The sequence below is a fragment of the Pelophylax lessonae genome, assembly GCF_965119305.1.
Source record: "Pelophylax lessonae genome assembly, chromosome: 5".
NCBI classification, from domain to species: domain Eukaryota; kingdom Metazoa; phylum Chordata; class Amphibia; order Anura; family Ranidae; genus Pelophylax; species Pelophylax lessonae.
This window is the reverse complement of record NC_138772.1, coordinates 497,936,609-497,957,366: the sequence shown is the minus strand read 5'-3', so window position 1 is coordinate 497,957,366 and position 20,758 is coordinate 497,936,609.

Genomic DNA, 20,758 nt, shown 5'->3' with positions numbered 1-20,758 from the left:
GATATTAACCCGACATGTTACGCAGTTATATCGAACCGCTTCTTCAGGGGTATGTAATGTACTGTGGCAGTATTGTCCTGAGTTTCCTATACAACAGAAGGTATCATTCATGTTATAGCGCTGCACATTTTTCTTCTGCACATACAAAATTGGTACAAAATTGGTACAAAATTGGTATTTGGTATTACAAATTCATTGTGTCGGCTGCTTTTCTTTATATTATCTTAAGTGCAGTGAATATTTTTATTCCAACACAGTATATATCAGTGATGGAAAACCTTGGCACCCCAGATGTTTTGGAACTACATTTCCCATGATGCTCAACTAAACTGCAGAGTGCATGAGCATCATGGGAAATGTAGTTCCAAAACATCTGGGGTGCCAAGGTTGGCCATCACTGGTATATATTGTAAAAAATTTGCTAGCTTTTCTGCACATTCTTGCCTGCTTCTTTACTGTACATTCACTGTACACATAGAGATCGACTTTCCTTTCTGGAAATGACGGTTAACTGTCTGCCTTTACAATAATCACCTTTTTTTGTCTTGTAATAATAAAAGCTGAAACTCCAGAATTATTATATGCATTAAAGATTGTGTGACATTTTCTGAACAAAGCTTAAACTGCTTTTTCAGGGAAACCTATGTGTGATCTAAAGCTTTGTGTAGAAAAGCAGTGACCGTTTGAACTGGAAGAGTCCTGTACATAAACTACTGTAGACTAGAAAGAGGAATGTGAATTTTCTAGAAGTTTTAGAATACCATAAATGGTTGCAGATTAAACTTAAAATGTAATTGTATTTCTGTTATTTTTTTTTTTTTTTTGTAAATCAGCAATTATACGTTATATATCATTTTTTTATTTATTTCGTAAAAATTACGTTTTCCTATAATAAGGATCTATAATCAAAAATCAGAATTCACTTTACAGTGGTCCTTTCATCAACTTTTCATCAGTATTCATTTCTACATTTCTGAGATGTTACGATATACAACAGCATTATTTTTCAAAAAAGATGTACCTTCCATCTTCAAAAAGCATCTTCAGGCAGGTGACTTTGCCTAGGACCCGAGGCTAAAATTATGTCATCAGTCTGCTGCAGGCATTTCCCTAGTGTGATGGTGAACCTTGGCACTCCAAATGTTTTTGAACTATATTTCCCATGATGCTCATCTACACTGTAGAGTGCATGAGCATCACGGGAAATGTAGTTCCAAAACATCTTGGATGCCAAGGTTCACCATCACTGCGTCTCTTCTTCCCCGGTAATCAGATTGCAACATTGTTACGTTGCAGAAAGTTACATGGTGGGAGGCTTTAGCAGGGACTAATCTGTATCAGATAAAAATCAACAAGAAAGGTAAAAGCACACAGTACTGGTGTATTCAATGCCCACAAGAAAATTAAAGTGTAACTCCACTTCTGTTGAGAAAAAAAACATCCCCCTCTAGGTGATCTCTGTACATTACAAGGATTTTAACAAACTTTGTTGCAGATTCCTACCTTTTTGTTTTTCTGAAGAAATCCCTGTTTGTTTCTCTGTGCCTCTGTGCTGAGTGGGTCAAATGTGAGTGGTTTCATAATTATCTATCAGCTGTGGCAGCTGCAGGGATCTAATGAGGAAAGCTGCTGGGCTTCCATCCCTTTAGACGTGTTCCTATTGGGAGTATCTCGCCAAAAATAACATTTTTGTTGCAGGGGATGCCAGAACTCTGATCTGTATCTTAGCGTAGACTTCTGGGAAAATTGGTGAGCCAATCACACAAGCAGGAAATGATGCTTCTGGGGTGTGGTCAGTATACATTCTGTGTACAGAACACCTCCAGGTTGCCATATTGCATTGCATTTTCAGAAAATTACAACAGCTGCAGATTGAAAATGAAAGGTAATTTTTAATAACTTTCAATTACAATATGATTTGTGTCGCAATTGTATACGCTATATTGTTTTTTCTTTATTTGCTATTTTTTCCCCATGAAAGTGGAGTTACCCTTTAAGAGTCCAATAACATATTGTATCAATTTTTTTAAATATATACTTGCATAGATTAGCATAATCGTTGTACCCCTGGTACTAACATGTGTATACTGCAGCAGCCTTGTATACTTCCCTGCACCCACTGTTAGTAAGGCTTGAGAAAGGGATCATTACCCTGAAACGTGTCCCCGTTGCCACAGCACCTCTAAAAGCAGTTGCACCTTTTGCACAGAGGTGCACTTAGGATACTTTGTTGCTTGCCTATCATCATGCAGCAGGTCATGTCTAGGGAGGAACCCTAATAGCCAAAAGAACTACATCAAAACCCCACCACTGGCCATGGGCAGGCTTCTGCTGTTTGTTCTCCATTGGCCTGAGATGCACTGCTTCCAGCTTGTTTGTGAGTTCCTAATTTGCTTTTATTCCTATTACTTGTTCTGCTTTTAATGCATTGGATCTACATGCCCTTGTTTTTTCTTATAATGCTGATCTGTGTCAGAGATCTGTGGACACATCAACTGCAAGGGCACCAGAGTTTACATGATTATGTCATCTCTAAGCCATCATCTCAGTCCGGAAAGTATATACTGAGTGCTGACCCTGAATAATGCCAGTACAACTAGAGTGCTGTCTCTGTGAGTTACATTTACACTTTACCTAGCATGCATGTACTCAATGTAAATCAATATGAAGATAATAAACTTATGGTAGCTCCACTTTTTGAATCCCTTGACAGTGAGCTGTGTTGCTGCTTCCTGTCTGTATCATGCATATTGTTGGGGCTAACAGCAGAAAACATCTATGCTGTCATTACCCACTGTCTGTCTGTGGCAATTGTGGTATCCCCATACTCGGGAATCATAGCAGAATGTGTTTTGGGGTGTAATTATAAGTATACATATATTGTGTGTGAGAAGAAAAAAAAGTTTTAAAATTGTATTTTTTTCAAAAGCTTTATTTGAAAAATACAGGTACAAATATAGCTTGGTGTTACAAAATGGTTGTACATATGGAAGGATGTAACATAACAAAGCCAGATAATAACATTTAATATTCAACAAGTAATCTACAGAACTTGATCAAGATGATCCTCCTGCCCAAAATTCTCTATGCTCTTTGGCACTCTCCTACTTACCTCCCCTATAAATATTTTGCAATCCTTGAACGTCTGCTAAAAACTTTTGTGTGGGGCACGAGCAGGCATAAGCTGGCATGGCCCCATACTCAAAAACCTACCAAGATGGGGGGCCTTGCGGTTCCTGACTTTGGGGCATATTACCTCGCAGCTCAATTGTCCCATTTCTTTCATATTAACGCTCTGGATGCTCCTAGATATATGGCTTTAGCTTGCTCCCCTGCCGTTGCCCTGGGTCCTCACCCCTTTTGTGATATCCTCAGGGATGTGGGAGGGCCCTCGAGCTCCCCGGCAATGGGTGCTATTTCCTTTTACTATAGGAAGATCTGGGACCTGGCCATCTCCAAAACGGGTGACCCCAGATTTCACGCTAAGACTCCCTTGTGGCATAACCGCCTTCTACCTGAGTTGCTTCAATTACCGGATCCTGGGTTGTGGATGGCCAGGGGGGTTCTGTATCTCTCTCATGTCCTGTGGGATGGAGTGATTAAAACCTTCTCCCAACTGCGGGCCGAATTTCACCTCCCCTCAACTATGTACTATCGTTATTACCAACTCCGACATGCCCTTCATACACAATTTGAGGGTCACTATCCGGCGCTGCTCATAATAGATCTCCTAGATGTGTTGACTGGCTCTGACTCCCATAAGCTCATATCTCTTCTGTATGAACTGCTGACCTCCAGGACTGTCACGACCCTGGCCTATAACATTCGCCCTCTCTGGACAACAGATGCCAGTGACCTTGACGATGATGACTGGAGTGAAGCCCTTGAAACCTGCACGCTTGTCTCACCCAAACTATCTGACAGATTGACCCAGGTGTACATACTCCATTGGGCATACCTCTCCCTGGATAGAATAGCCAGATTTGACCCCTCCAGAGATCCCACCTGCCCCAAGTGCTTATTGTCCCCGGGCACGTTTGGACACCTGCTGTGGCACTGTCCCCGTGTCCAGGGATTCTGGGAACAAGTCATACGGTTTCTCCATGACCGCATGGGCACCCCTGTCTTGTTGGATCCCAGGGTTTGCCTCTTGGGGATACTCCCCACTGAGGAAGTGGATAAATATACTGTCAAATTTCTTCACGAAACCCTATTCAGTGCCAGGAAGCTACTTGCCCGCACCTGGATCCAACCTACATGGCCTGATCTGGCTATGTGGATAACAGACGTTAACCAATCTTTGCCCTATAAGAAGGTTATTCATACCAACAGGGGCTCCCTCGGCCGCTACCATAAAGTGTGGGATAGATGGCTCCACAACTCAGACACCTGTTCCCCTGGTTGATTATCTTCCATGTCAATGGTATCCCACCTGACTGTGCTGTACTCCTTATGATTTATACCATATATTTTCTTCTCACTTGTATTTCGTGTAAGTCCGCCACACATTGTGATGCATACCCATCATTTAATAATGTTATTGCCTTTCACTGTACAGTTTTTTTTTTCTTCTTTTCTTTCTTTTTGGTCATTGTCTTTTCCTGATGTTCTTGTTGTACTGCCCTTATTTCGTTCCACGTATCGACTGTACTTGTATTTATACATATGAACCCAATAAAAGTTTGTTTAAAAAAAAAAAAAAAAAAGAAATCTACAGGAGTATCAACATAAACCAGTAACTTAAAAGATGATCTATTGTATAGTAAGGATAGGAGTTTACATCAAATAATCCTTATGTTGAGCCCTGCCTAGGGTTTAGGCATAATCTAGAATGAGAGAACGAAATGGTAAATTCCTGGGGACTTGTGTAGAATGTCTGGAGATGGTATATGTGTTTGAGTGGTCTGCTATTCCAAACAAGTCCTTCTTTAAGCATCGATCAATGTAAACCACAGGTGCCTGTAAGGAATATTATTGTTAAGTCATCTAGTATCTAGGCAGGATGAAAGTGTTTTCTTAAGTGGATCTGGGATCTATCCCAATGTCATGGCTATGGAAAAAGTCTAAAGGGTTAAGACATCCTAAGGGATCTGAAAGAGAGACTGGGGAAAATGCATTTAAAGGTCTTGAGATATAAAATATGAAGGGCAGTTAAAGAATATATAAGGATAGGAAAAATTACTCGACGTGGGGGTGGGGTAAGGAGGGAAGTTTGCCAATTATATCCTTGTCAGGGAGGGGGTGGCAAGGGAAGGATTAGAATAGGGGTTTATGCTTCTGTGTCACCAGAAGGCTATAGAAATGCAGAGAAGTCAAATTCATATGTTTGGAGAACTCCTCTGTCGTTATGAAATGTTTCCAGAAGGACCTAATCTTCCTAAATTTTGAGGGAGTATCTCTCGCTTTGTGGACCAGTTCCTCCATATCTCCAGTTTTTTATAAAGAGAACCCCTGAGGAGTGGGACTTTGAACGGCAAGAACCAGGACTTGAGTATGTAGTATATAAATTTATTAGACAATAGTCATAGGATACAGTAAGTATCCTATGACTATTGTCTAATAAATTTATATACTACATACTCAAGTCCTGGTTCTTGCCGTCCAAAGTCCCACTCCTCAGGGGTTCTCTTTTCTTGACACTATTCAATAGGGATGTTGGCAAGATCCCAGGTTTAAACATAGACTCCAAATAAATCTTTCCAGTTTTTTATAAACGTCTAAACCAATCTGCTATTGTCAGAGATGTCGTGGAACGCCATCTAGTTGGAATGCAAATCCTAGCAGCATTCACAAGGTGCATAGCTAGAGAGCATAGGTATACAAATTTTGGAATTGTGGAGTGATGCAGCAGAAATTGTGCTGGTGTGTAGTCCAAAGATAAGGTGGTAATTTAAATTGTGAGTCAATGGACTTCTTTCCCAAATGGTTGGATTGAAAGACATGACCACCAAATGTGTAAAAGCGATCTCATCTCTTCTCCACACCTCCAGCACAAAAGAGAAAGTGTAGGGGAGATTTTATGTAGCGTGGTAGGGGTCCTATACCACCTCAAGAAAATGTTAAACCTGTTTTCCTGTGTGTTGACATTAACTGGCCCTTTGTGAATGTATGTGTGAATATTTTCCCACTCTGTCTCTGAGAGATCTATAGATAGCTCCTGCTCCTATTTACGGCTTGCCAAGTTAGGGTTGTGCTTGGCAAATAACATTGAATAGGTATCTAAAATTAAGTATCTTTGAGTTTTTTTTTTTTTTTTTTTTTTTAAGCAAATTGATTTGAATGGGGTAGACTGTGAAGACCAATTAGGGAGAATTTCATGTTTGCCTAGAAGGTTATGGATCTGGACGTAGGACGAGAAAGGAAATTTTCAGTTTGTTGTCTTGTGTAGCAGGTTTTCCAGGCCGTTGGCCTGATGTGGGTCTGCCATTGTTACCAGTTACCTCTCCAGCCCATGTGAGCTGCAACCCTGGGTGTGAGAACTGAGACATGGATGACTCCTGCATCTTGGTTTTGTAGTTTTTATTGTAGAAAAGGGGATGGGAGAAGGGAATGAGTGGGATAATCCTTTAGGCTTAACTACACTTGGGACTTAATCCTAGAAAAATACCCGTTGGCTCTTCCTTGACACCAGCCGATGCCGGCCAACGCTCACAAACACTGAGAACACACTGTAGCTTAATAGAAGTGCTGGATCCTCAACAATAAGTCCAGAAGACCCAAGATTGCGAATTGTAGAATTACTAACACTGCTGTACTGCAAAGTCACTAAATAGTCCCCTCCAGCCTTGCACTGGCTTGAGGTAGTACACTGTTGATTTCTGTGAAGCCGTAACTCTCAACTGTCCCACTCTGCCAATTCAGGGCCCATATGCAGGTTCCCCCTTTAACCTTGAACTCTTTGGGGTTCACTGACTATGTACCCCCCTCTATAACTTCAGGGTCCTCAACCTAGGTACCCCCTTTCAGCTAGCTGGCACTGGATCCCAGAACCTCTTCCGGAGTGGTCCCCTCTGACTCTGGCAGACCCCAGGGGCAATCCTCAGTACTCACGACCTGTGTAGGCTTTCCTGGGACTGGACCCCTCTCTGCTCCGCAGGCTCTTGGCACACTGGATCCCCTCAGCTCAGCTCAACACTCTCTGGATTCTCAGGCGACACACCGAGACATCCACTTCCTCAGACAGGAGGAGAAACAGCCGTACTCTCCCTCCCGCTAAAGATACCCTGTCATGCACTTCCCGCAAACTTTTACCCACTCCCAGAATCCTTTGCAGCATAATCTGCCTTCTGGGGTAGTTACAAGCTTGGATGTGTCCCCTGATTGGGCTTCCCACACTGCCCTATGAGAAACCTCTCACAGGAGCCAATGGGGATACTTCTCTCCTCAGCAGGCACGTCTGGAAGCCCTGACACCCTAACTAAATAAATCACAGCCCTGCTGTTAGGCAGACAAGGCCCACTATACATTCACCTAGGGTGCTACACCTGGAAATACATGTTATCCCCCATTTGAGAGCTGGACTTTAGAAGCAACAGGATCACCACCATTCGTTAGTTAAAACACATATCTCTATTAATACATATTTGAAAAAAATCCAAAATACACATAAAAATTTGTGTCTATACATAGACATATAAAAGAATACACCTATCACTGTACAGCCATAATGTTGATGAATATATATATATATTGTGCCGTCCCCAGTTTGCCCGATGCATTTCTGGTTTGAACACCTTTCTATTAATAGAAAACATAACATTGTAAAGAACCCTAAAAACCCTAATGTTATGTTTTCTATTAATAGAATTTTTGAACGAATATTTATCTTCTTGTCAATGCCCCTAAGAAAGGCATTTAAACCAGAAACTGGAGACAGCACGATACATGTATATTCATCAACAATATGGTTGTACAGTAAATGGTGTATTCTTTTATATGTCTATGTATAGACACACATTTTTATGTGTATTTCTTATTTTTCCAAATATGTATTAATAAAAATATGTGTTTTAAATAAGGAATGGTGATGATCCTGTTGCTTCTAAAGTCCCGCTCTTAAATGGAGGATAACGTGTTTTTCTATATCATTATTGGGATGTTGGCGACAGGACACTAAGTTTTGGTAATAGTGGAGATTTCTGTTTCTTTGTTTGTTGTCTTGGAAGCAAGAGATGACAGGGATAGGAAGTGGTCTCTATCAAAGAATTGTCCCGCACGTACATTTGCGTGCATTCACATGGAGGGAAATTCGGATTGAGGCGGAGGGGAGTGAGAGGGCCCGGAGACAATGATATTTTATATTTATGACATGCTTCATGGAAGGAAGTTAGTGTATTGCCGATTAAAGGGTGGGTTTTGCATACTGGCGGGATGTGAGTAGACATAACCCAAGGAAGTTGGTTGAGGGGTGTTGAAGAAAAAGCATGTTCTAGTTGAACCCATGCTTTAACTTAGAAATTGATATTCCAGTCGATTAGAGCCCATTCACACTGAAGCGGCACGACTTGTGCACTACTTCGGGGGTGACCTGTGAAGTCCCGTGCACCGCGACTTCGGCGCGACTTGCACGGACTTCATATAATGAATGTCTATGCAAGTCGCTCCGAGGTCGCCCCGAAGTAGTACCGGACCCTTTTCTAAGTCGGAGCGACTTGTGTCGCTCCTATTAGAACGGGTCCTGTAGCAGTCAATGGACCGCGACTTGTCAGGCTGACAAGTCGCCTGACAAGTCTCGGTAGTGTGAATGGAGCCTTACTCTCGCCAGTTGACATGCTCGATGATATTTATTAGCATCCGGGAGGCCTATGCCTATTTGTTTAGGGATCATCAGTCTGTTATACCTCAGTCTTGGAGGAGATGTGCCCTATAGGAAAGTTATGCAGGTCCTCTGGTATGAGGAAAAAAATGCCTTAGGTAAATTGATTGGTATAGTTTGGAAGAGATACAATATTCTGGGAAGAATATTCATTTTCAAAGTTGCAGCCCTTCCAAGCCACAAAAAGAGTCCCAACAGACCATGACTTTAAGTCTCGCTGTATATTTTGGAGTATGGGAATAAAATTTTTAGAATATAAGTAAAAAATGTAATAGTTTGGAAAGTATTTGTTCTCCGAGGTATGGGAAGTTAGATTGGCATTGCCTTAGGATGTACTTTGTCATCGTGATATTCAGAGCGTAAGAAATGTATTTTTGTAAATTAGATAGGCGTTTGAAGGTAGAAAAGTCTTTGAGCAGATTTGGGATTGTAGTAATCGGATCTGGAGAAATAAAAGGACACCGTCCTAATTTATAGGTTTGTTTGGCAATCAAGATGCCTTTGATATCCGGGTTCGATCTGAGGCGGCGGAGTATTGGTTCGAGAGTAAGTACGAAGAGTAGGGGAGAAAGGGGGCATCCCTGGCGTGTTCCAAGTTATATATATATATACACACAGTATCTCACAAAAGTGAGTACACCCCTCACATTTTTGTAAATATTTTATTAAATCTTTTCATGTGATAACACTGAAGAAATTACACTTTGCTACAATGTAAAGTAGTGAGTGTACAGCTTGTACTGTGTAACAGTGTAAATATGCTGTCCTCTCAAATTAATTAATGTCTAAAACGCTGGCAACAAAAGTGACTAGACCCCTTAGTGAAAATGTTCAAATTGGGCCCAATTAGCCATTTTCCCTCCCTGGTGTCATGTAAATCATTAGTGGTACAAGATCTCAGGTGTGAATGGGGAGCAGGTGTGTTAAATTTGGTGGTATTGCTCTCACTCTCTCATACTGGGTACTGGAAGTTGGACATGGCACCTCATGGCAAAGAACTCTTTGAGAATCTGAAAAAAAGCATTGTTGCTCTACATAAAGATGGCCTAGGCTATAAAAAGATTGCCAAGACCCTGGAATTGAGCTGCAGCACGGTGGCCAAGACCATGCAGTGGTTTAACTGGATAGGTTCCACTCAGAACAGGCGTCGCCATGGTTGACCAAAGCAGTTGAGTGCACGTACTCAGCGTCATATCCAGAGGTTGTGTTTGGGAAATAGACGTATAAGTGCTGCAAGCATTGCTGCAGAGGTTGAATAGGTGGGGGGCCAGCCTGTCAGTGCTCAGACCATACGCCGCACATTGCATCAAATTGGTCTGCATGGCTGTCATCCCAGAAGGAAGCCTGTTCTAAAGATGATGCACAAGAAAGCCCGCAAACAGTTTGCTATAGACAAGCAAACTAAGGACATGGATTACTGGAACCATGTCCTGTGGTCTGATGAGACCAAGGTAAACTTATTTGGTGCAGATGGTGTCAAGCATGTCTGGCAGCAACCAGGTGAGGAGTACAAAGACAAGTGTGTCTTGCCTACAGTCAAGCATGGTGGTGGGAGTGTCATGTTCTGAGTGCTGCCAGCACTGGGGAGCTACAGTTCATTGAGGGAACCATGAATGCCAACATGTACTGTGACATACTGAAGCAAAGCATGATCCCCTCCCTTTGGAGACTGGGCCGCAGGGTAGCATTCCAACATGATAACGACCCCAAACACACCTCCAAGATGATGACTGCCTTGCTAAAGAACCTGAGGGTAAAGGTGATGGACTGACCAAGCATGTCTCCAGACCTAAACCCTATTAAGCATCTGTGGGGCATGGAAGGTGGAGGAGCGCAAGGTCTCTAACATCCACCAGCTCCGTGATGTCATCATGGAGGAGGGGAAGAGGACTCCAGTGGCAACCTGTGAAGCTCTGGTGAACTCCATGCCCAAGAAGGCAGTGCTTGAAAAAAATGGCTAATTGGGCCCAATTTGGACATGGTCACTTAGGGGTGTACTCACTTTTGTTGCCAGTGGTTTAGACATTAATGGCTGTGTGTTGAGTTATTTTGAGGGGGACAGCAAATTTACACTGTTATACAAGCTGTACACTCACTACTTTACATTGTAGCAAAGTGTAATTTCTTCAGTGTTGTCACATGAAAAGATATAATAAAATATTTACAAAATTGTGAGGGGTGTACTCACTTTTGTGAGATACTGTGTGTGTGTGTATGTATATATATGTATATATATATATATATACACAGTACTATACAAAAGTTTTAGGCAGGTGTGAAGAAATGCTGTAAGTAAGAATGCTTACCCTTTGTCTTCAAACCAGCATCAATTCTTACACTTGCACACTTTGCACAAAGTCAGAGATTTTATAGGATTAGAGTCAGGTGTCAGTCAGATACTTATCCATCATGCAATACCATCAGGGAAACGTGTGATTGACGCCAAATTTATTCTGCAGCAGAACAACGACCCCCAAACATACAGCCAAGGTCATTAAGAATGATCAGCGTAAAAAAGAACACGTTGTGCTGATCACAACATCATGAAGTCTGCCTGGGATCACATGAAGAGACAAAAGGATATGAGGCAGCTTACATCCACAGAAGATCTGTGCTTAGTTCTCCAAGATATTTGGAGCAACTTACCTGCTGAGATCCTTCAAAAACTGTCTGCAAGTGTACCTAGAAGGATTGACTTTTTTTTTTAACACAAAAGGCGGTCATACCAATTATTGATTTGATTTAAATTTGCATTTATCTTCTGTTCATTTACTTTCTGTTTGGTTAATAAAAAAATAAACTATTACCACTTCTTTTTTCTCACCTGCCTAAAGCTTTTGCACAGTAGTGTATATACAGTATACTATACAGTATATGTATAGCATAGGTTGTAGAATCTATAACTTTCACACAGACTAAATAATATACATCTAGTATATTAGTATACTAAAAGTACCAATACCTGGTTTAACCACTTTACCACCGGAGGATTTTGCTGTCTTACGTCCAGGCCACTTTTTGCGATTCGGCACTGTGCGACTAACTGACAATTGCACGGTCGTGCGATGCCGTACCCAAACAAAATTTACGTCCTTTTTTTTCCCACAAACAGAGCTTTCTTTTGGTGGTATTTGATCACCTGTGCAATTTTTACTTTTTGCGCTATAAACAAAAAAAGAGCGTAAATTTTGAAAAAATAACAATATTTTTCACATTTTTTTATATGAAATTCCCCCCCCCAAAAAATGTAAAAATCTAATTTTTTTAAAATTTTTGGCCAATTTGTTTTCTGCTACCTATGTTTGGTAAAAAAAAATCACAATAAGCATATTTTGATTGGTTTGCGCAAAAGTTATTGCGTTTACTAACTAAGGGAAAGATTTCTGTCATTTTTGGTGGGTTTTTTTTTAACGAGTAATGGCGGCGATCTGCGATTTTTTTTGCGGGACTGCGACATTGCGGCGGACAGATCGGACCCTTTACTGACATTTTTGACACTTTTGGGGGTACCAGTGACATTACTACAGTAATCAGTGCTATAAATATGTACTGTTACTGTAAAAATGACACTGGTAGGGAAGGGGTTCATTTTATTGGAGAGGGAGGGGTTAATGTATGCCTGGTGCTTAGTGACGTGTGTGGGGGGAGGTGACTGAGTGACACAGGGACAGATCGCAGGTTCAGCTATGCTGAACCCTGCAATCTGACCCTGTCTGTCACTTAGGAGATCCGCCCGCTTTGTTTACACAAGCCGGCGGATCTCCAGACTTGATTCCCCGACGATCGGGGAAGAGCAGCGGCGATTTGCCGCCGCTCCTCCCCTGGCCCAACTCCTGTTGTGACTGAATACAGCGGGAGCGAGCCTCTGGCAGAGCGTTCGCGCCGCCCACAAGGGGAGGAGTCCAGCGACGTAGGTCTACGTCGCTGGATGGGAACGAGCCACTTTGCCGCAGTACGGTCAACGTGACCGGTCGGCAAGTGGTTAATGATCATGGTATCACTGTGCTTGATTGGCCAGTAAACTTGCCTGACCTAAACCCTATAGAGAATCTGTGGGGTATTGTCAAGAGGAAGATGAGAGACACCAAACTCAACAATGCAGACGAGTTGAAGGCCGCTATCTAAGCAACCTGGGCTTCCATAACACCTCAGCAGTGCCACAGGCTGATCGCCTCAATGCCATGCCACATTGATGCAGTAATTCATGCAAAAGGAACCCTGACCAAGTATTGGTATAGCGCATAATATACTGTAGAGAGACCTACTTTTCAGTAAGCCAACATTTCTGTATTAAAAATCCTTTTTTTTTTTTTTTTTTTAATTGGTCTTATGTAATATTCTAATTTTTTGAGATACTGAATTGTGGGTTTTCACTAGCTATAAGCCTAATCATCAAAACTAAAAAAAGAAATGCTTGAAATACTGTATGTTACTCTGTGTATAACGCATCTATATAAAATATACAAGTTTTACTTTTTTAATTGAATTACTGAAATAAATGAACTTTTTGATGATATTCTAATTTTATGGGATGCACCTGTATATAGAAGCAGATCTATACACTGTAAATGCACAAGCTGTTTTAACTAAACTTAGGCTTTGAGGGATAAAGTACACCGGTGGTTTTAGTTTCTTTATCTTTCAACCTCATTACATTTTCTTTGTGACCCTATTACCTTTGTGCAGAGTTGTGAGTTCTTACCCAAAATGTTGTGTTTGCAATGACACAGGAATGCAGTGTTGGTTGACTGCAACTAAAAAACATGTAACATCCTGCATTAATAATGACATTCTCCAGCCTGTAATTGTCTAACGTAAACATTGCGAACCGTCATATAGCTACCAGCATGTCCCGCATGGCGTGTGTTTTGTATAAGAAAGTTATGCATATCAGTCTATTTTTAAATATTATTTGCGATGGATGCATTACAATCACATATTCACTGCATGCCTTGAAGATCCTTCTGTATTAATACCAACTATACTTCAGTACAGTTCACTGATTAGGTAAATAAGACGTATTTTACACAATGTAATTACACAAATATAATTTCTAAAATCAGAGGTCCAATTTACATTATTGCCTTAAAGAAACACTACTGAAAAAATTAAGAATCTAATTGGGTTTTAGGGACAGTGGAACCCCAGTAAATATATTTTCAAAGATTTAATTCGATCCGAGAAGCGTTAGATGGTGCCTTTGGAGATTTTCCCTCACTTCCTGCCCAATGAAGTGTTGTCATCAGGACAGAAAAGGAAGAAAAAATGTAAAGGTTGATAGTCAGTGCAGCAGGATAAGCAGAATATCTGACAATGGTGACATCTCTCCAACAACCAGAGATGTATAGTAACTAAGTAGAACTACTTAAGTACTGTACTTAAGTACCGAAATGCGGTATCTGTACTTTCCTAGAGTAGAATTTTTTTCTCCTACTTCTACTTTTACTTCACTACATTTTTTCGATGATTTCGATACTTCTACTCAATACTTTTTTTTGTGCTGCATAGTTACTCGTTACTATTATAAAAATTACCACTGCCAGAACAGTAGATGGCAGGTTGTATAAAGCTCAAAAAAATGTGTATAATGTCATTTGTAAATCAGCGCATACGAAAATAAAGGCTGTGTATAATAAAAGCTGCTATTCCAAATCTTTCCAATAAAAAGAAAATATGAAACAAACAAATAAATAGTGCTACAGCGCTTAAAGTGCATCAAGAAACTACTAACAAACACAGGTTAATCATTTGAATAAATAATTTGAAATAATAAAAAACAATATGATGTTCAAACTTTTGACTTCTTTCTTTAATAACTACATAACACAGTACTTGTACTTCTACTTTCAGTACTTGAGTAGAAATTTTTTTTCAAAACTACTGGTACTTTTTACTTTTAGTACTTAAGTAGCAATTTTTTTGAAAAAACTACTTGCAATACTTAAGTAAAAAAAATGTTGAATACTTTAGTACTTCTACTTAAGTAACTTTTTCTGCGAGCACTTCCACTTCTACTCAAGTCACTTTTTGATCTAGCACTTGTACTTTTACTCAAGTAGAAATTTCGAGTACTTTATACAAGTCTGCCAACAACTCTAGTCAATATTAAGGTTTTTCCTTAATTTTGGAAGCTTCTCTTTTACTTCTTGCCCTCTGAAACAGAATGTAAGGGAAAAGCTACCCAACGGACATACACCACCAATTCAGTGTTGTCATTGGTGCTAATATTTCCTCGCTCTAGCCAATACATAAAAAAAAAAAAAAAAGTCACAGCTCCAGTCAAATGGGAGATTGCATTACAGTCTGTTGCGTTTTTCACTCTTTATAATGCAAATATTGACATTCAAACAACTATTGTGACATTTTTTGCTAAACACTTTCTAATGTTTTTATGGTCTAACCCACATGTTTCTTACATCTATGTCCTCTAATAAGCACAGGAAACTGTACATTTTAAATCCTAACAAAAAGAGCCTACCCCGAATTTGATGACTTTAGTTTTGTGTAAATAGGAGCTCCCAAACCTGGAGCATATGCTGTATGCATATTCCAAGTGTAGTGTATATAGGTTTTGTCCAAATTTTCAATTTTCATCATGTTCTGGAAGAAAAAAAAAAAAAAAAAGAAATATTAAAAATGTTTTATTTTTTATTCAAACACATGGGTACAGCTTAAGCTATTAAGCTTGGAGCTTAATAGCTTAAGTTGAAATCTAGGGAGGCAGGGTAAAATTTTAAAAGTAGAACTATAGGTAAAACTTTTTTTCTCATTTTGGATAGCGTAAGGGAGGGTTATAACCCCTGTAAGGTTTATTTTTGCCATCTTTGTCCCTTTTGGGAGATTTACCTTCACTTCCTGTCCCATAGTCAAAACAGGAAGTGGGATGAAATCCTGGCAAATTAAGAGATTCTCTTGGGGACCCCCAGGTCACCAGAACCCTATTGGAAGATTTCCCCTTTATTACTTTTTGATAATGATAAACAGGACAAATAGAGAGGGTGAAGCTCCCTAATAGGAGCACAGACAGCAAAAAAAAAAAATCTGACAAGTGTTCTAATCCATCTCCACTCTATACAAAATGGAAAAAAAAGTTCTTCCTTCAGTTAAACTTTAACTTTTCGCTCAAGTTCAAGTTAAGCACACTCTGTGTTCTCTTACAGAATGCAGAGACCTACTATATACACTATATTGTCAAAAGTATTGGGACGCCTGCCTTTACATCAGACTTGTATAAAGTACTCGAAATTTCTACTTGAGTAAAAGTACAAGTGCTCGATCAAAAAATTACTTGAGTAGAAGTGGAAGTGCTCACAGAAAAAGTTACTTAAGTAGAAGTACTGTAGTATTCAACATTTTTTTTACTTAAGTATTGCAAGTAGTTTTTTCAAAAAATTTGCTACTTAAGTACTAAAAGTAAAAAGTACCAGTAGTTTTGAAAAAAAATTTCTACTCAAGTACTGAAAGTAGAAGTACAAGTACTGTGTTATGTAGTTATTAAAGAAATAAGTCAAAAGTTTGAACATCATATTGTTTTTATTATTTCAAATGATTTATTCAAATGATTAACCTGTGTTTGTTAGTAGTTTCTTGATGCACTTTAAGCGCTGTAGCACCATTTATTTGTTTGTTTCATATTTTCTTTTTATTGGAAAGATTTGGTATAGCAGCTTTTATTATACACAGCCTTTATTTTCGTATGCGCTGATTTACAAATGACATTATACACACTTTTTTGAGCGTTATGCAACCTGCCATCTACTGTTCTGGTAGTGGTAATTTTTTCAAAAGTAACGAGTAACTATGCAGCACAAAAAAAAAATACTTGAGTAGAAGTATCGAAATCATCGAAAAAATGTAGTGAAGTAAAAGTAGAAGTAGGAGAAAAAAATTCTACTCTAGGAAAGTACAGATACCGCATTTCGGTACTTAAGTACAGTACTTAAGTAGTTCTACTTCGTTACTATACATCTCTGTTTTACATGCACATGAACTTTAATGGCATCCCTAGTCTTAGGGTTCAATATTGAGTTGGCTCACCCTTTGCAGCTATAACAGGTTCAGCTCTTCTGGGAAGGCTGTCTACAAGGTTTTTTTTTTTTTTTTTAACAGTTAAATTTTATTTTATTGTTAAACATATAAACAACACAGATATTCCAATACAATACATTACTCTGCACAAGAAATAATATTATCCATACATACAAACACACAAAAAAAAAAAAAAAAAAAAAATCTTAGGGAGAGGAAGGGAAGGGGAATATCAATAAACCAGTTTAGGAGCAGGAAAAAAAAAAAAAATAAAAATTAATTATCATCAAATTAATTAATAAGTACCTACTTATGTCATTATGGAACAGGTGACATTGGCACACCTACAGCGTCAATCCAGGCTGACCACACTTTATCAAATTTTTTTGGGCAGTTCCTACTACCGTATGTGAAACGGTAGAATGGAAGTGTCTTAGTAACAGCAGCTATCCAGGATGATCGGGTGGGAGGTTCGGGTAACTTCCATCGCAAAAGGATTTCTCTCCTGGCATAAAACAGGGTATATATAATGCACATTTTAGCATATTTGTCCCCAGCCAGTTCTGTAAGGTTACTCAATAAAGTTACCTTTGGGTCCAAAGGAATCATAATGTCAAAAATTTCACCAATAGTCTCCGTCACTTCTTTCCAAAAGGTTGCCAGCTCAGGGCACGACCAAACAACGTGTAAGAATGTACCAATTTCATGCCCACATCTGGTGCACGAGGGATCCTTCATGGGATATATCCTAGCAAGACGTTGCGGCGTATAATATGCTCTATGTAAGAATTTGAGTTGTATAAATCTGTCCCTAGCCGCTATCATTGAGGGGATATAATTATTAACCGAATCCTCCCACTCTTCAATAGTTAGATCTGGAATGTCCTCCTTCCATTTATTATAGGTTTTCTCAGGGGACTGACTATGATCTATTGAGAGTATAGAATATATAGCAGAGAGAGTTTTCCCTATTACTTAAAAGTTAACATTTTCTCCAAGGGGTCTGATTCCAGGACAACAGGGCCTTGGAACTGAGCCCGCATAGCATGACTAAGCTGGCGGTAACGAAACCCCATGGTGGGAGGCAATGAATGGGTAGACTGAAGAACATTAAAGCCTTGAAGTCTTCCATCTTTACTAACATGTTTCATAGTCACAATCTCTCTAGCAGCCCATACCTGTGGATCAGGAAGATGATACAGATGTATTAGATTAGGATTACCCCACAACGGAGTGTGGGGGGATATATGCAGAGGTGTGTTATATATCACCCGCGCCCGAGTCCATATCCGCAGGACCGTCTTCATCAGACTGGTTATTTGGGGATGTGCCTGTTCCCCCCCGGAAAACAAGATTACTAAGGGCCGCATATGAACCCAGTAGTGCTGCTTCTAGTGTAACTGCGGAGTTAGTTTTGGGCTGGGAGAACCACCACCGGACCGTCACCAGAACAGCCGCCCAAAAATACAACTTAAAGTTAGGAAGCGCTAAACCTCCTCTTGCAAGAGGAAGATATAGCGTGCGCCTTGCGACTCGTGGAGTACGCCCGGCCCATACAAAAGTTGTTACAATACTATCTAATCTCGAAAAAAAGGTTCTAGTCATATCAATGGGGGAGTTACGAAAAAGATACAGAAATTTCGGAAGATAGTTCATTTTTATTAAGTTAATTCTGCCAACCGGGGACAAGGGAAGCATGCGCCAAGACGCACACTTTTTATTTAATTGTGAAACTAAAGGGTCAATGTTATTTTGCTGGTACACATCCAATGTTGGACCCACTTTGATGCCTAAGTACACCATATCCTGTACCCATTTCAACGGTGTCTGAGTATCAATTAAAGGTATCGATGGGTTTAGTGGAAAGAGAACGGACTTAGACCAATTAATACTTATACCTGAAAAACGACCAAAAATGTCGAATAATTGTAGGGCCCTATGTAATGAAGTGGAAGCATCCGCCAAATAGATCAAGGTGTCGTCTGCATATAAAGACAACTTCTCTTCAATGACCCCCACCTTAATGCCTCGGACTTGTGGGTCCGCTCGCAACATAATCGCGAGCGGCTCCAAAGCCAAGGCAAACAAGGCCGGGGATAACGGACATCCCTGTCGGGTACCCCTCAGTAGAGGGAATTTATCCGACAGTGATGCATTAGTACGGACTCTAGCCGTAGGATTCCCATAGAGAAGCTTAATCCATGAGACAAAATTAGGGCCAAACCCGAAGCTAGCTAGGATCCTCCAAAGAAATGGCCACTCAACAGAATCAAATGCTTTCTCGGCGTCGAGGAAGGCGACCACACCTGCTCCCTCCCCCGACGCCAAGGCCATATGTGTAAACAATCTCCGGATATTGATATCAGTGCCCCGTTCAGGTATAAATCCAGTTTGGTCCGGATGGATCAAGCCTATAATAACACTATTAAGTCGAGTGGCCAAGACCTTTGAAAGGATCTTCCCATCAACATTTAATAAAGAGATAGGTCTATATGATGAACATAATGATGGGTCCTTCCCTGGTTTAGGGATCACAACGATAACCGCTTCGCTCATTGTTTTAGGGAGTTCCCCGTCATTTAGAGATCCTAGAAGAGTGGCTAATAAATGCGGGCCCAAAAGGTCCATATGGGCCTTATAGAATTCAACAGGAATTCCATCCGGTCCTGGTGTTTTATCAGGTTGTAGGGAGGCCACCACTTTCTGGATCTCCAAAAGAGTAATAGGGGCGTCTAATTTGGCCCTATCTCTATCAGTTAAGACTGGAAAGTCCACTGCCTGCAAATAATAATCGAGTTCATCTCCTGAATAATTAACCCTAGTATTATATAGGGCCCGATAATAATCAGTGAAGTTATAATTAATAGTTTCTGGATTAGAATGAAGAGTACCTGATTGATCCTGAATATGTGCTATACTATACCCACTTGTATGTTCCCTAGAAATTTGCGCCAGCATTTTACCGTTATACTCTCCTTGTACGAAAATACGTTGGGATTGAGAAAGCAGTTTTTTCTGTGTAAGAGCTGTGCGTATTCCCATTACCTCCCTAGTCAAGGATTGAAATCGTGTATAGTGAGTGGGGTCTCTAGTTTGAATATACAAATTTTCCATATCTCTAGCTTCCTTTTCTTTTTGCAATAGATTTGTTCGCCTATATCGTTGGATCTTCCCAATAGTTGTCTGATAATACCCCCGGGTGCAAACCTTAAAGGCGTCCCAGACCATAGCCACTGATGACGTGCCCGGATTTATCTCCCAAAAGGCCGCTATCTGGGGCGCGACTAAAGGGTTTATATCAGAATCAGAGATCCAATATCTGGATAATCGCCATAGTCTATGAGAGGGGTTACCAGGTAATTCCATATTTAAGAGAAGTGGAGCATGTTCGGAGACCCCACGAGGAAGAACCCGAATCTCCCGCACCCGAGATAGTAATGGCCCACCTGCAAACATTAAATCAATTCGAGAAAAGGATTTATAGGTGGCGGAGTGGCAGGTATATTCCCTAGAATGGGGATGATGCCAACGCCATAGGTCCGTCAACCCATAGGTCTCAGCCCATTCAGCAAGATCCGATCTGGTGGAAGAATCTCCAGTCATTCTGTCCATGTTCGGGTCTGGAACCATATTAAAATCACCCACAATAAGTATGTTATCATTCTCATATTTTGCAATTTCTTTAAAAATTTTATATAACAGCCTGACTGAAGCCGGCGGGGGTATATATAACCCTACCAGCAATAAAGTAAAAGATGATATCTGCAGATTGAGCAAAACAAATCATCCATCCGGGTCCAGGGAAAGACCCATTAGTCTGAACGGGAGAGACTTGTGGATAAGAACGCTGACTCCACGAGCATACGTAGAAAACGTAGAGTGGTAATGATGCCCAACCCATGGTTTCTTGAGAGC